Here is a 17,213-nt window from a genome sequence, read left to right as displayed (position 1 = left end):
TCTTATAAGCTTTTCTAATACCTTGCTTACAACACTGGTCAGTGATACTGGTCGGTAGTTGAGTGGATTTTGTCTATTCCCTTTCTTGAATAAGGGGACAATATTTGCTTTCTTCCAAATATCAGGTAGTTTACCTTGACTCAAGGATTTCTTGAAAATTAAAAATAATGGTTTACTTAACTCCTTTGCACATTCTCGTAGTACCCAACATGAAATTTCATCAGGACCACTTGCTTTTCCTCGGTCTAATTTAATTAACTCCTCCTGTATTACTTTTTCTGATATTTGTATATCTGGTAGTATGTGTGGGCATGCATGTTCCACATAGTCCCTCTCAAAATTTTTTTCTTCTGTAAAAACTGATTGGAAATTCTTATTTTGCTTCACAAATATCTTTCTCTTGTGTATAGGTGATTCCCTCGTCCGTAATGGATTGTATTTTATCTTTTGCTTTGGTTTTGCTTCTGATGTAGCTGTAAAATAGCTTCGGTTGATCACTACTTTTATTTATGATATCCCCCTCAAACTGTTTTTGGGCTTCCCTCCTTATTCTTGTATAATCGTTTCTTGCCTGTTTGTAATTATTATATGCCCTTTCACTATTGTGTCTTCTGTATCTATTCACAACAAATCTCTTCTTTCTTTTGATTTTTTACATTCTGTTTTGAACCATTTCTGTATTTTCTTATATGCTTCTTTGTGCTGTGGGATGTACTTCTGGACTCCTATTTCGTAAAATTCACAGAATTTTTTATATACAGCATTTAAATATTATCCTCTAAGCTCATTTTCCCAATCAACTTCTAAGAAATAATTCTTTAGGTCATGATAATTTCCCTTTTTATAGTTTAGACTCTTTTTGTAACTTTCATTGCTGTTGACTGTCATAAGCTATCCCGAAGTTGCAATTTAGTACTGCATGATCGCTTTTGCCGAATGGAGGGTGATATATTAAATTGTCAATATCATTTTTTCTTGCCTAGTAAATATGAGATCTAGCTTTGAAGGTACTTCGAGTCCTCTTTTTCTGGTGGTTTCCCTCACATGTTGTGTTGGGAAAAACTCTTGCACGAGATCCAGGAGATTTTGGTCCCAACAGTTTTCTTGGCTAATTATATTTAGAGTATTCCATTTTATATTTGTATTAAAATCTCCAGTTAGTAAAATTCTTTCCGATTTTTCTTTTTTATTTTATGTAGTAATGCTCTTAAACTCTGAATTGTACTCTCTGCCAGGTCCTCATATTCGTCTCTTTCCCATGTGTTTGATCTGGGTGGCATGTACATATTGGCTACAATTACTTTCCCTTCAGATGTGTTGATCTCTGCTGCAATCAGTTCTACTTGTGAGGGTATATCTAGTTTTATTTCATTGACTTGTAAATTTTTCTTAGTTAATATTATAATTCCTCCTCCTTTTTTTAAGTTTCTATCTCTTCTCCATATATTATATTCCTCTAAGTTTAGTATGTCATTGGATATCCTTGGTGTTAATTTTGTTTCAGTTAGGCATATTATATGTGGTTCATTTTCTCTGACATAATCATTCATCTCTAATAATTTAGGTACCATTCCATCCACATTTGAGTACATCAACTTAATCATCTTGTTTATATACTTGTCATGACATGGTTCTACTACCTTCCTCCTTTTTATTCCCTCCTGGTTATGTACCACTTTCGTACCTGCAATCCTATTACTTTGTAAAAAAAATGTGTTCTTCTCCTCTTCTGATCTTCCCTCATTTTTTGTTTTTGCTTCCTCCCTCTTCTCTTTCAGTAATTCCAGTAATTCAGTGTGTGTGTGTGTGTGTGTGTGTGTGTGTGTGAGAGAGAGAGAGAGAGAGAGAGAGAGAGAGAGAGAGAGAGAGAGAGCAAACATGCATCGGTGTTACTGTAACTTCTCAAGATCGTACAAGAAATTAATGATGGTTTAATTTGAGCTAATTTTCGCTTCATACCTTAGCAAATAAATAATGCTGCATAAGTATTTTGTCTGACATTGTAAAAGTAAATTCGTAAGCGTCTAATTCTCTACCCATCTGTGATGGCAGATCGTTTGCATATAGTGAGGATGTGGCTGGAAGGCGTATCGGTGAAAGACATTGCCCAGGAGACTGGTGCAAGTGTCTCCTCGATTTACAGATGGATTGACCGCTGGCAGCAGGAGAGAAACGTGGATGCCAAAGCTTGTCAGAGAATACGTCATCTCAGAACCACATCCTCGAGGGCGAATATAGCGACAGGAGACTACACACTATCCCAGCAACGTCATTTCATTTCCTTGCCTACAGTTTTTTGTGCACAATTAAACATCGTCTTTTGGGACGCATATCCTTTTCGTTTTCATCCTTGAGAAGTCATTACTGTTGGAATCGCCAGATAGTCATTGTGGGGCTCAAAAAATAATACGAAAATCGCGGGACATCTCTTGGAGTCTCGTGCCGCGATCAGTTGCCAGTCAGTCTTGATTTGAGGTTACAGAAAAACGTGACAGGAATAAACTGGCGGCGAAACTTGAAACGCACGACACTAAAAACTCTTCAGGAATATCAAGAACCGCCACCATTGTGTTTTTTAAATATAAGGTAAAAGTTTGCCTAAATAACAATGTATCCTGTCTATGTATGTGATGCTGAGTGTAATCCCTTTACGGTCTTCATATCAGTCTTCCTCTCACTTGACGATTATTATTTTTATTTTTTTTAATTACATATTTTACTGAAGGACTTTAATTAAGGATGTTTCTGACTCCTTCCCGGCAAGAGGAATTATTGTCAGTAGGTTAAATAAAAGAAAATATATATATATATAGTTCCGCAGTATATCACAATGGAATTATTTAGCAGTTTTGTATAGCGTGCATTAGTGCCGGATTACTTTCCTTGTTTGGCAGCAGGATACCACTGCTGTATTAGGTACTCTGGCAACCCACAACCTATTTCATTCAACTGGAGAGACATTTCATAGTGAAGGGATGATTGACGTTATATCAAACCCCTCCACTTTGAAGGCAATGTGAATGAGTGCACTTTCAACATATAGTTTCCTCAACATCTTCAGAATGTGATCTCCTATACCAGTAGACGAAATTCAATCTTGTGACTCATAAAAACCCTGTCCTAGTAACTGCTTGAATTGGTCCCTGATTTTCTGTATAATATATTGTCTAATTGAATAAAAGTACATACCTGTGAAAAATATTTAATGTAATATAACTCGGTATCCCTGTTGGGGCACCAAAATGTAAAAAATTTCTATTATTTTCAAATAAACAACTAGTAGGTCGTTACTCGTCCCTAAAGTTGTCCTTAAGTAAATTCAAACAAGTCTCATAGGGTTAGGTGAACAGTAACGTAACCTTAACTCACCTACAGTAACTATTTCTCTTCTATCTCTTAGCTAATACCCCCTTGAATTGGCCAATTCATAAAGGTTACTTAGCTAGTGAAGAGGGAGTGTTGGACAACCGATGACAATGAGGCTGCTTTTCTGTAGTTGCTTGAGCAATCAAATGTCCTTAAGGTACATATGTACACTGTGCTACTTGAACCTTGTCTAGGAGCAGAGTGCTAACTCAACGAGGTCTAGGAGAAGAGTGCTAACTCAACGAGGTCTAGAAGCAGAGTGAGAAAAAATGGTGAGCCTTAATTCCTCATAGAATTGTAGGGGTGCCAACTATTAATAAATTACAGTACTAAATACAGTTAGATTACATCATGATATATACAGGGCGAATCTAGCAAATTAATCCTAGTTTTAAACAAACTAAAGTTAAACCAAATATTCCCTTTAACTATGTGAATCTTAAATCCACATCTGCTTTACATGAAGACCTTTTCATCCTCGCCATGTCATCTAACACGCAGACGCAGTTTAGGTCAGTGGAAAATTCCATATAATTACATGTATTTACAATATAGTTGTCCACGAGGGTTAAATGCAGTAGCATTTCATTTATCAGTAACAAGAATTATTAAAGAGAACGTAATTTCTGGGTTATAAAAAACGCTTGAACTATTAACAACGGTCTCTAGTTTTCCTCTGCTTTCTAACCTGGGATGACTCGTATAAAAAGTAGAGAACGCAACTGCTCTAGTGGAAAATATTTCTTACAGTTTTGGGGCCGGGCCGAAAATGATACGCTGTATCATGTAATGTGACCCTTAGCCAAGAGTTCCCTCCATAGATCTTGAGAACCTTGTGCTGCACCCCTTCTAGGTCACGCATCTTGACCTGTTTTATCTTCACCATCCCCTGTATCTGGAGTAGCCACTAACTCAAGTGGTACCAGTTTATCAAAAGTTTTTATACTGGTATGTCCCCTACATTTTATTTTTGCGAGTCTCAGCACCCCCTCTGAATCTAGGTGCATGGAGATCACTTTAGCTAATGGCCACTGGGATCTTGGTTGCTCGGTTTTCACTAAGACCACATCCCCTATGTTTATAGCAGATTTGTTGGTGGCAGCCTGAGCTCCATAAAATCTTACTCTTAGGCTCAAAAGATATTCCTCGCTCCAATGTTTATCCCAGGTATCCAACACCCTTTTCAGACGTTGATATCCCTCCCACAGATGTTGTCCTAAATCATTATTTTCTATGGTAGGATCATCTACTTCTTCCTGGATATCCACACAAGGGATCAGATGGAGCTTCCTGCCATATAACATATGAGCCAGTGTTAAGGCCTCTAGTGAGATGCTAGTGTCATCTAGATAAGTCAGGGGTCTATGATTAATCCTGGTTTCAATTTAAGTTATTACTGTTCTTAATTCTTTTCTCGTGATCTTAGTTCTGTGTAATGTTCTCCTCAGGCAGTTCTTGACAATACCAATCATTCGTTCGGTAAATCCATTTTGCCATGGAGCTCTTGGAGCTGTGAACTGCCAGGTACAATTTCGGATTCCCAGCGCCGACTTAACCTTTGGGTCATTCATTATGTTCAACAGTAAAGGTGCTGCTCCAACGAAATTAGTTCTGTTGTCGCTTATTAACTTGCCAAGACAAGACCTTCTAGCGGCAAATCTTCGAAAGATATTGAGCAATGTCTCTGAGCTCAGATCTTCTGCTAATTCTAGATGGACTGCCCTTGTAGATAGACAAATGTAAACTTTATGGGGCGTTCCCTCATCTGTAACAGTTATAGCTCCTGTATAGTCCACTCCTGTTACTTGGAAGGGCCAACCTACATTCACTCCGTCTCTTGGTAGGGCCGGTGGTCCTGGGTAGTCTTATGGTCGTTGGTCATACCTCCTACAAATGATGCAGTTTTTTAGATATTTTTTAATGACCTGTCTACCTTTAGGAATCCAATACCTTTCCTGAATTTGGGCCAAGGTCTGTGGCAAACCTTCATGGAGAGTGGAATCATGGGCTTCCTTTATAATTAGTTGTACAAAGTATCCGCTCTTGGATAATAAAAGAGGGTGTTTGGTTTGGAGGGACAAATCAGCCTCTACTAGTTGACTCTGACATCTAATCAGACCTTTTCCGTCTTAGATCAAGCCTAAATCCTTTATCAGCTTATTCCTGATCCCAGTGCCTTGGCCTAAAAGGTTATATATTTCCCCATAATAGTTCTTTTGTATTCTTTTCAGCCAATATTCTAAGGGATCTAACTTCTGAAACCCCACACTCTTATTCAAAAATTCTACAACCAATTCAGTAGTATTTATAAGTTGTCTTACTGATGAGAATCGGCTGATGTCAATTACTTCTGGCTCAAGTACTACAGGATCCAAGTTCACTACACTAACCTCAGCAATACTGTACTGTTTCTGCTCAGGCCAGTCCTTAGTGGGTAACCATTTAGGACCTTTAAACCACAAGTTATGTTTGATCGGTCTCCTTACGGTCGAACCTCTCGAGAGCAGATCAGCTGGATTTTGTTTGAAGGATACATGCATGAAATTAAATTTGGAAGACAGCTCTTTAATAGTCTTCACTCTATTACGGACAAAAGGAATTTTACTGTCTTCCTTCCCTATCCAGTAAAGACAGATCTCACTGTCAGTCCATATGTAAATATCCTCAAACTGAGTATCAAGTGTAGTTGTTATATACCTGGCTAATTTAGTTCCTACTTCTATGGAAGTCAATTCCATTTGAGGTAAGGTTCTTCCTTTAATTGGCGCAACTCTGGTTTTGGACATAATAATCTCACTATCCTCTCCTGTTGAGAAGCATCACAAAATATGTGTAAGTGCGACTTCTCATTACTGTTTCTTTTCCTGGGAATACATATGCTTGATGTGGTCTCAAACTCCTTTCTAATCTGTTCCCATTGTTCCACATATGTCTCACCCAATTCAGTGTTCCAGTATAACTTTTCTCGCCAAGCCTCCTGTACTAAACATTTGCCCCAAATAACTATAGGACTGACCAATCCTAATGGGTCAAATAACAAGGAAACCTGACTTAACAAGGACCTCTTGGTGAGAGTGATATCAGGGAATTTAATTGGTTTCAAACTTATTACATCAGCTGTTGTATCCCAGTTAAGACCTAACACATTTTGAATTTTGGGAATGTCAGAATCTGGATAGTCCTCTTGTATTTTATTTTTCAAAAGCGGTGAATTTGTGTTCCAGCTCTGTAATGGCAAATTTTCCTTCCCACATTCGGAATTGGCTACTTTATAAGCCTTCAATGCTTCCGACTCTGTATCAGCAACACCTTGCAAATTATCCATGTAAAAAGCCTGCCCTATTTTTGGGCATTTGGCATTTTCAAAATGATGCTTTAAAGTGTTGCAAAGTAGTAAAGGACTAGCACAAGAGCCAAAGAGCACCGATCGGAAACAGTAAGTTTTCAATGGACTATCCTCATTTTGAGGATCATGAGGTCAGAGGAATTTTGTAAATTTCCTGTCCTCCTCTCTCAGTCCTATTCTGAGAAAAGCCTTACCAATGTCTGCTGTGTAAACATAAGGTTACTCTCTAAATCTTGGTAACACGTTCCATAACTTCTCTGTTAGTGTAGGTCCAGAGTATAGGCAATCGTTCAAGCTAGCAGATCCCTTAGACGCTTTTTTACTACAATTGAATACTATCCTTATGGGAGTAGTTACTGAATCCTTGTTTACAGCATGATGTGGTAAATAATGTCTTTTTTTATGGTTAACGGGGAATTCTACCCCTTCCATAAATTTATTCTACAATTGATCTGTTATAATATTATCATATATGGTCAGATGATCTGGTTAATCTCTCAACTTCCTTAGAAGAGAATTTAACTGAGCCTTAGCTGCTTGGTAATTTGTTGGCAACTCAGAATGGTTTAGTTTCCATGGTAATCCTACCCAGTACTGTCCATCCTTAATTTGCAGACTGATTATACAAGTCCAAGGTTATTTTATCTTCAGGGGTTGGTTCCACAGAGTGTATTCCTACACTGTGTAGGTCCCAAAATTTGTGTACAGGTTCAATATTTTCTTCCAACAAGTCATTTATCCGAGTAGGTTCTAATTCTACACCTGTTCTAGCTACCATCAATGACTGTGTGGGGGTAACAAAGAATGAGTCTACTAGTTTAGCCTCTCCTTTAACTTGTTTTGGGAAAGGCAACTGACCCATAATAAACTTACCTCCCGGACTCTTGAACAACTGTACCTTATTCCTTTTGAAGGTCCTATGTAGGAATCTTCCACAATAATCTGAACCAATTATCATTTTTATGGGACCCACAGTATCTGATTCCACATTCCGTTTAGCCAACTTTATCCCTGAGCTTTGTAGATGATCAGAGGTTTCCTTCAGTTCTTTTATATATATACTTGTCTCCATATTATGAAGCACAGCTGCTGTTATACGGCATTTATATCTGCCTAATTGTATTACAGGTCTAACTAAATCAAAGGACTGAGCTTTCTTAGTTGTTAAGAATCCTGTAATGGCTAGATATACCTTGCCAATAATAGGTAACTTTAATTCCTTCACAATGTCTGCAGAAATGAAGGTTTTCTTAGCACCCGTATCAAATAGGGTACATAATAGTAAGTTTCTATTCTCAAACAATACCTTCACATCGGCTATGGGAACTGCAGCTGGCATTACTAATGGAGCATTCCCTTTTGCAATTGTCATATTGATGCTTGCAGGTTTAGGAACCTCAGATTTTATCCTAGGGCATAAAGCACTATGATGATGATCTTTTTTGCATTTAAAACAAAGATTTAATTTAGTCTTACAGTCCTTAGAAGTATGTTCGGAGTTCATACAGATTATACAACACCCCAGTTCATGAAGCTTTCCTACTCTAGAAGCATAATCAGGATACTGTTGACAAGATGCACTGGAATTTTGCTCACCACAAAATATACAAACCTTCCTGTCTTTTACCATGGAAGGTTTTACTTCCTTAATATCCTAAGCATGTCTGTTCCTTGTCTTTAATACTTTATCTCCAGCCTTTAAGGAGCTAAGGAAAGTACCTATCACTTCCTTAGGCACATACTTAGTCTTCTCTGACTTAGCATTCCCAACCAGCTGGTTAGTGTTTTTTTTTTCTATTTCAGTCTTCTGTTTAATCTCAGTAGGGTTTACTGTTCCTTGCAAATGTTTACAGAGTTGCATCAAGCCTTCCTCAGTCTCTTCGCAGGAGAAATTATCCTTTTGATACCTACCATACAAAGCATCATTTGTTTTCGGTGGAAACTTTAAGGACACAATTCTTGAGAGCACCCAATCTGATGTCTTAATATCTTCGTAAGTACCTAAGGCCATTAAGTTACAGCTTATTGAAATTCTAAATTTTTGGAAGCAATCAGGTATGGGTACTTCAATTATAGCCTTCAGTAATTGAGTAATAACTTGCTCCCTGTCTTCGTAGTTTTGTCTAAGGATGGTCAAGGCCACCTCATAATTATTTTCTTCTACTGGTAATTCTTTTATCAGCTGATATGGTGTTCCTTTGACCTGTCCTAACAGATATGTACGTTTACTGACTTTAGGGAGATCTGTTCTGTCGTGTGCTAAATATCTGAACTGGTCCCAGCAGGATTTCCAGTTCTGCTCCCCATCAAACTTCGGAAGCGTTATTTGTGGTAACACAGCTCTACTTTGATATTCCACTATTTGTGTTTCCGGGGCAGTCTCAGCTAATTTTGACCCTGGTGTCTTTACTACAGCTAAGTATTCTTGTAATTTATCTTCAAACTTTGTAGTTTCTGACTCTAAGAGTTCCCTATCATCAGCCTTTACTATAGCTGCTTCTAAAGTTATAAAACTTTCTTCATACTTGTTCCATCGGTCTGTCAGGATATTTTGGAGACTAATTTCTCATTGGACAGAAGTATTTCGTCTAACGACTGTTTACAATCATTTATGGCTCTAGTTACCCATCCTGCCTTACTACTAGAAGATCTTTGCAGTAAAAAAAAACAGACATGTTGACTGGTTTCTAATTTAATAATTATGAGTTTCAACCACAAATTTATCCAGCTTAGTAATTATCTGATTATTTTAAATTTTGAAGAGGGTAAGGATTAGGTGCTCTTTGTGCAAACTATCCCCCTGGGTTATTAACCCGTAAGCTTCGAAACACCCATATCTACAATTCCTGAGTGCGTGCGATACACCCGCATCTGGCCCGGACCTACTTCCCAAAGTGGGACAGATTGCAGGTCACAGCGACACCTGTCAACTCCTTCTCACCGTCTCCATTGTCAGTCGCCTGCCAGTCACGATGGAGGGTGGAAGCAGCAAGCAGTGATGGTAATATTCTACCTCCAACCATACTACTGCAATGCATGTTATGTTCTATGTTATATTATTATGGCTAGGAGAGTCTGAGTTTATCAAAAATAAATAAATAATGACTAAATTAAATATATATATATATATATATATATATATATATATATATATATATATATATATATATATATATTGTTACGGAACAGAGAAAGATAATGTACACTTTAAGTGAGAATACTAAAAATCACTACTGTCCCGTAAAGTTCCAGGTTCAAAACAAAAGAGTTAGGTAAAATTACAAGTTAAAGTTTAATGCTCAAACTAACAACAAAACATTCAGGACTCATAAGGATAATGTAATGGCAAAAAACAGGTTAAACATATGGTTAACTGCAATAGCCTCTATTAACACGAAATTAGCAAGAATAAATTTACCTAAGTCAGCCCTGATAAAATGAAAATACACTGGGTAATGCTCAGTTAATGCAAGATAAATTATTTTTTTCATTCATTCATTGCCAGACGCCATGTATCCCAGACAGGGTGGCCAAGGGCTTAGAGTTAATTGTTTTACAGGGAGGGGCACTAATCCTGCACCAACCCCACATGACACGTGGGGATGCCAACAGCATCTGGTGTTCCCAGGCGGTCACCCATCCAAGTACTAACCAGACCCAACGTTGCTTAACTTTGCTGATCGGACGGGAAGCGGTGTACTCAACGTGGTGATAAATTATTACAGATACAAAATAATATTAAAACTGGCTGACAAAATGAATCCTACACAAATTACAAAAAAACCTCACTAGGCCTACAAATCAACACCTTATGCTATACAGTACAAGGAAAAATGCAATAACAGTTATACTCAAATTACACAGCTGCTAGATGGTTGGAGACTTCCGGAGCACTCACAACAATAACTGTACAGGGGAGGACAGAGATGTGAACAAAATGAGGAGTAGATCTAAGTGGCAATGATGCAGAGACTGAGCTCATTATATAGGGGCCAGCAGAGCTTGATACAACTTGTAAGAAGGACGCGCAAATGAAGCCATGGGGACAAAGAACAACAGAAAGGACCACTTACTCTACTATAACGGTAGAAGGGGGGGACTGAGGCAGAACACGCTCGTGATCAAACATGCAGCACATTGTGCGTTAAAATTACACAAAGGATGATGAAATCATAGGCTATGTAACACATCCCCACAAAGAAAAAGAAATTTACAAAGGAAATTTCTTATTACTCTAAAACAATCTGTCTAAATTCTAGATAAGCAATCTCCAATAACATTTTCTTTCCCCTTGAAATGTTGTATGTTTAATGAATACTCCTGAAGAAGTAGACTCCATCTTGTCAATCTCTGATTTTTATCTTTAAACTTACTAAGGAATTTCAGTGGGTTATGATCGGTATAAATGACTATGGGGTCAAAACCAGAACACAAATAAAATGAAAAATGCTGTAAACCCAAAATCAAGGCCAAAAGCTCTTTCTCAATAGTTGAGTAGTTCTTTTGAGGTGCAGTGAACTTCTTACTGTAATAAGATACAGGATGTTCAATACCCTGATCATCCTCTTGCAGCAAAACAGTCCCAGCTCCTGTATCACTTGCATCAACAGACATCTTAAAAGGCTTAGCAAAATTTGGAGTAGCGAGAACTGGCTGACTTAATAGGATAGCTTTAAGTTTGTTGAAAGAGGATTCACAGTTATCGGTCCATGCAAATTCAACTCCCTTTTTCAGTAGGTCTGTAAGTGGTGATACAAGAATTGAAAAGTTAAGAACAAATCTCCTGTAACAACCTACCATTCCCAAAAATCTTTGTAGCTCTTTCCTACTTTCAGGTCTGGGAAGATCACTTATAACCTGAACCTTAGCTCCTGGTGGTGCAACATGTCCATCACCAATTACATACCCAAGGTACTGAACTTTAGCTTGACCAAACTCACACTTTGATAAATTAGCTACAAGATTAGCCTGAACTAAACGCTCAAGAAATTTACTGACATGGCATAGGTGATCTTTCCAGTTGTCACTGAAGATTAATACATCATCAATATAAACAACACACCCTGCCAAACTCTCTGTTACAACATTCATGAGCTTCTGAAATGTGGCTGGTGCATTCTTCATACCATATGGCATTACCGAACATGCAAAAGTCTTTCCTAGTGTTACTAAACATGAGATCTCCCTAGCACGTTCAGTCATAGGTACTTACCAGTATCCCTTTAACAAATCAAACTTACTTATGTACCTAGCCTTTCCGATCTTGTCTATGCAATCTTCCACGCGAGGGAGAGGGTAAGTGTCTGTTTTGGTTATCTGATTAACACGTCTGTAGTCGATGCAAAGCCGCTGTGACCCATCTGGCTTAGGGACTAGAGTGACAGGAGAACTCCACTCGCTCTGACAGGGCTCAATCATCTTGTGGTCCAACAGGTAGCCAAGCTCCTTCTGGATGAGAGGAACTTTCACTGGGTTCACACGGTAAGGAGGCAGTTTAATTGGCTTTGCGTCTCCAACATCGACATCATGCATCAACACAGTGGTTCTTCCTAGAGTGGCACAGAACACTTGCGGGTACTCCTGCAGTAATGCCGAAAACTCCTGCCTTTCCTCGGGAGGTAGATGAGAAAGCTTAGTCTGGAGATCATTCATGATATCAGGATTCTTCCCCAAACTATCACTCAGGCTCATACTGCATGGGAGAGCTTCACTTGCAGACTCGGGTGGAACAGCTACAGTGCAGACTGGATTATTTTCGTCCCGCCTGTGATATAACTTGAGCATGTTGATGTGACAAAGCTGCTTGTTCTTTCTACGATCTGGTGTGGCGATGACATAGTTGACATCACTGAGTATCTTCTCCACGAAATAAGGACCACTAAACTTGGCTTGAAGAGGTTGCCCATGAACCGGTAGCAGAATCAAAACCTGATCTCCTGGCTGAAAGTGGTGTAACCTGGACTTCTTAGCATACCAAGTCTTCATCTTCTCCTGAGCAGCTCCTAAATTCTCTCTCGCCAGCTGTAAAGCAGTGGACAGCCGTTCTTTGAACTTCATCACATACTCCAGCAGGTTGACGTCATCTTCCTCCGACAGCCAGCATTCCTTGAGTAACTTAAGGGGTCCTCTTACTTCATGGCCAAACAGTAGTTCAAAGGGTGAGAAGCCCAGTGATTCATTTGGAGATTCTCTTGCAGCAAACACAACGAATGGAAGACCTTTATCCCAGTCTTTCTGATGTTCCAAACAGTATTTATTGAGCATCGATTTGAGTTTTTGATGATATCTCTCCAACGCTCCTTGCGTCTGGGGATGGTAAGCTGAAGACGTGATCTGGGTGATGCCCAACTCTTTCAGAGACTGCTTGAAAACATTTGACATGAAATTACTTCCCCGGTCTGACTGTACCTCCTTGGGCAGACCAAACTTTGTGAAGAACCCTAGCATTTCCTTAACCATGCTCCTCGCTGAGATATTTCTAAGTGGAATGTCTTCAGGACAACGAGTAGCCATATCAATCAGGGCCAACACATAAGAAAATCCCGAAGAAGTCTTAGGAAGAGGGCCCACAATATCCACCAACACACGGGTGAATGGCGCCTCAAAAGGAGGAATGGGAACTAGAGGTGCAACCTTTTCGGTCTGATTACACTTCCCCACAACTTGACAGGTGTGACAAGACTTACAATACCAGGAAACATCCCTGAAGATACCTGGCCAGTAGAAGTGTTTCAAAATGCGTGCCACAGTCTTCCTCACTTCAAGGTGTCCTGCCAAACTGGAATCATGAGCCACTCTAATGATATCCTGCCTACAAACACGAGGGATGACAACTTGATGTACAACCTCCCATTCACAGTCGGCTGATGCTGTTGGGGGTCTCCACTTCCTCATAAGTACTCCTGACTTTACATAATAACAAGTAGAAGCACCAGCTGACTCTTCCTCACTGCAAGCAGAGTTAGCTAGACCTTTCAACTCAGGGTCAGCAACCTGCAACTCAACCAACTCTTGACGAGACAAATTATTAACACTACGGGGTACTGCCTCATCTGGTGAGTGGTCCAAATTAGCAAGAAAAGTGTCAGCTAGGATAACATCATCATCATCATTATCCTCTAAATCACCAGTAACTTTAGACTTAGCCCTAGTGACAGCACACGCAGGGAACACATCAGGGACACCACAATCCTGGGCCGCAGCCACTGGCTCACTAGACAACTGAGGAGCTGGACACACTTGACTTCCACCAATATCATTTCCAAGTAAGAAAGTTACACCTGACATTGGGAGTGTCTCAACCAACCCAACCATAACGGAACCATTAACAAAACCAGACTCTAAATTCACTCTGCACAGAGGGACAGAGAAGTAATTATTCCCTACACCTTGTAAGATTACAGTTTCATCAGAGGAATTAACATTAGAGCCTAGAACACTGGTCAGCATAAGGGATTGGCAAGCACCTGTATCACGATATATTTGAACTGATTTCCTGTCATTACTGTCCAGAGGACTGACAAAACCATCAGACAGGAAATTAGCACATGAACTCTTGAGAGTGTCACCCACGTTACTGCTCAAAAGAGGAGCTCCATCATGAGAATTTAAGTTACTCCCCAAAGCAGGTTCAGTTAACTCAGTTAAAGAATTCTGGGAACTCTCAAGAGTGGACACTAGACCAATTGACTGAATATTTAAAGACTCCTTTTTGTTCACATCACGCTGTCTCCTGAAACATCTCTCCGTAGTATGACCAAGCTTACTACAATAAGTACATTTACTTTTCTGAAATCTAGAGGTGAAGCTGGTATTTACTTCCTGAGAAACATCATCTTTATTCTCTTTCCTGTTACCTGTACTCTGAGTAGAGGCAACGTACTTACTCTCAGCTTTCCTTTTTTCTCTAGAATATCTCTTGTGAGTGAGAACATACTCATCAGCTAAAACTGCAGCATCAGACAAATTATCTATTCTTCTCTCATCAAGATATAGGCTTACATCTTTACTAATACACCTTTTGAAGTCCTCCAGCAAGATCATCTGCTTAAATTCACCAAAATCAGAATCCACATTCTTAGAATTTAACCACTGCTCTAACAGATCTTCTCTGATTTTTGCATACTCATCATGGGATTGCTTATCTTGCTTGTAAGTTGTCCTAAATTTTACTCTATAGGCTTCAGGAACAAGCTCATAGGCCTTAAGAATCAAGCTCTTAACTACATCATAATTATCAGATTGATTCTGAGGCAAAGATGCATAAGTTACTTGAGCTTTACCGGTGAGAACAGTTTGAAGGAGTACTGGCCAATACTTTTTTGGGCAATTAAGACCTGTAGCTACCCTCTCAAACAACTGAAAATACTTTGTTAAATCTGATTCATTAACCCCTACACCGCGGGCTTGTTTACCAATGACTTGCGTGTCCCGCGGGGTTATTTGGGCTCCGACAGACTCTCAAAAAATATTTGCCAAAAATCAGTTATTAGTCCTAGAATATTAAAATTACATATGCTTATGGCACATACATTCAGCTTTCTCCTGGAATGATTGTTGAGCCTTCGTCGATTACCGTAGGACTTGTGGAGACCTCTGAAGTAGGGTAACGAAGTCTTCACTTTACACTTCCCGACAACCCGTAATATGATTACCACAGCCAGATACAAACACTATAAACACTATTCTACAATTTTCAAGTAGTTTGGGATCCATACTAAAAAAAAAAAACACTGTGAAAGTAATGGAAATTACGAGCGCGTCTGATCGTCGCACTAGCACTAGTTCACTCTTGTTACTCTGTCATTTATTATTCATAAAACCCCTCACACTTTATATTTCTATTACTATATAACACTTATATATATCTACAGTCTTTATCCATAAGTTTCCTTCAGTAGTATTAGTTTATTGTCACTGTAGGGATTCAATTTCTTTCAGTAAAATACGTAGCATTCACTTTCTCGTCCTGTATACTGGCATTGAGAGTGAATGTCACTTTTATCTTCACTCTCATAACTCATAGCATTCAGACATGCTAGAGTGAAACTTTCACTTTCATTACTCCTAGGGTATATACTCGTATTCTTATATTACTACTCATTTATATTTCTATTTACGTTCTCTATTTTATTTACGTTATTTACATTTCTATTTTACTTACACTGTGTTGTGCACTGTCACTTGAAATAACTTATAAAACTATTTTCCATTGTTCACGTATATTTACATTCATTACTTTCACTTGCTGTTTACACATTATTTACACATTATTTACAATTCCACTTGCACTGTTTTACTCAATAGAAAGATCGTAGTAACTCTTTTATCAATTGTCAGCCCTTTTCCTCTTTCCACACGAGGTTTAGTAGGGGGTAAAGGTCACAGGGCCATTTGCATGGGGGTGAAAAAAGGCCTTGAAGTCAGCAAGAAGAAACATACGTACCCTCGCTTCGGAAGATGAGAGTAAACTGATAACGGAGGGCCAGCGTGGAGGCCTGCTTAGGGGTTATTCAGAGTTACCAATATTAGTTCTTGAAACAGCTAAGTCTAGCACTGATATGATTGGCAGGAAATCTAGACAATACATTATAAATTTGGTAGTTCCAGGTGAATGTAAATATCACTTAGGCTTCTCCCTTCCCTCCTTACATGTATATTTATTACGAAAATAGATTAGAGGCCTACTTAGGAGATATATATTCAGAGCTACCAATGTTAGATCTTGAAACAGCTTTGTCTAGCACTGAAATGATTGGCAGGAAATCTAGACAATACATTATAAATTAGGTAGTTCCAGGTGAATGTAAATATCACTTAGGCTTCTCCCTTCCCTCCTTACATGTATATTTATTACGAAAATAGATTATACGGCATATTTCAAGGGGAAAAAAACAGCGAAAATTAGCAAACGAGTGCACGTGAGGTGTTGTCAGGTGATAATTAGCCAATTCCAGGTGTATGGCACTCTCACTTACCTTATTTCTTTCTTGTATATATTATTTGGTATAAGAATAGGACATAGGGCTTATTTCAATGGATGAAATCAGTGAAAAATTCCAGGGAAGATTTACTTAGCGTAGCACGGCCGGGCAGGCGAGAGGATAGGGTAATGGAGGGGGGGTAGGGAGGGGAGTCAAGAACGGGGAGAAATGGCTAAATTGTCAACAATGGATGGGAGTACAGATGAGATTAGGAGTGCTGACTAGTGTTGGACATTGGCAGTACTGATAGATGATAGAAGCCCCCACTTGGAAGCCCGGGTGAATTCAAAATAACACAGAATCACAAAAGCGACGCCCCGCGGTATGATCCCTTGCTCCCAAGCATCACGAAAGTGACGCCCCGCGGTTAAGGGGTTAAAAGGAGGGACAAGTTTAACATTTTTAGCCACATCAAAATCATCAGAGCAAGATGATCCAGTTCCACCTTGTTTCATGCGATACTCATGGTCTGCCTGAATCCTAGCAAGTTCAACTTGTGCGTGAAACTCAGCCTCCTT

General features: G+C 39.1%; 1 pseudogene; it reads right to left on the bottom strand.

The window, feature by feature from the left end:
- Window positions 1-10,315: 10,315 nt before the first annotated feature.
- On the bottom strand, window positions 10,316-10,436 carry LOC145395941 (5S ribosomal RNA; annotated as a pseudogene).
- Window positions 10,437-17,213: the final 6,777 nt, after the last annotated feature.

This window comes from Coenobita brevimanus, chromosome 33 (assembly GCF_032717465.1).
Source record: "Coenobita brevimanus isolate Jiangsu-jjx chromosome 33, ASM3271746v2, whole genome shotgun sequence".
In the NCBI taxonomy this organism is placed as follows: domain Eukaryota; kingdom Metazoa; phylum Arthropoda; class Malacostraca; order Decapoda; family Coenobitidae; genus Coenobita; species Coenobita brevimanus.
This window is presented reverse-complemented; position numbering and strand designations above follow the sequence as displayed.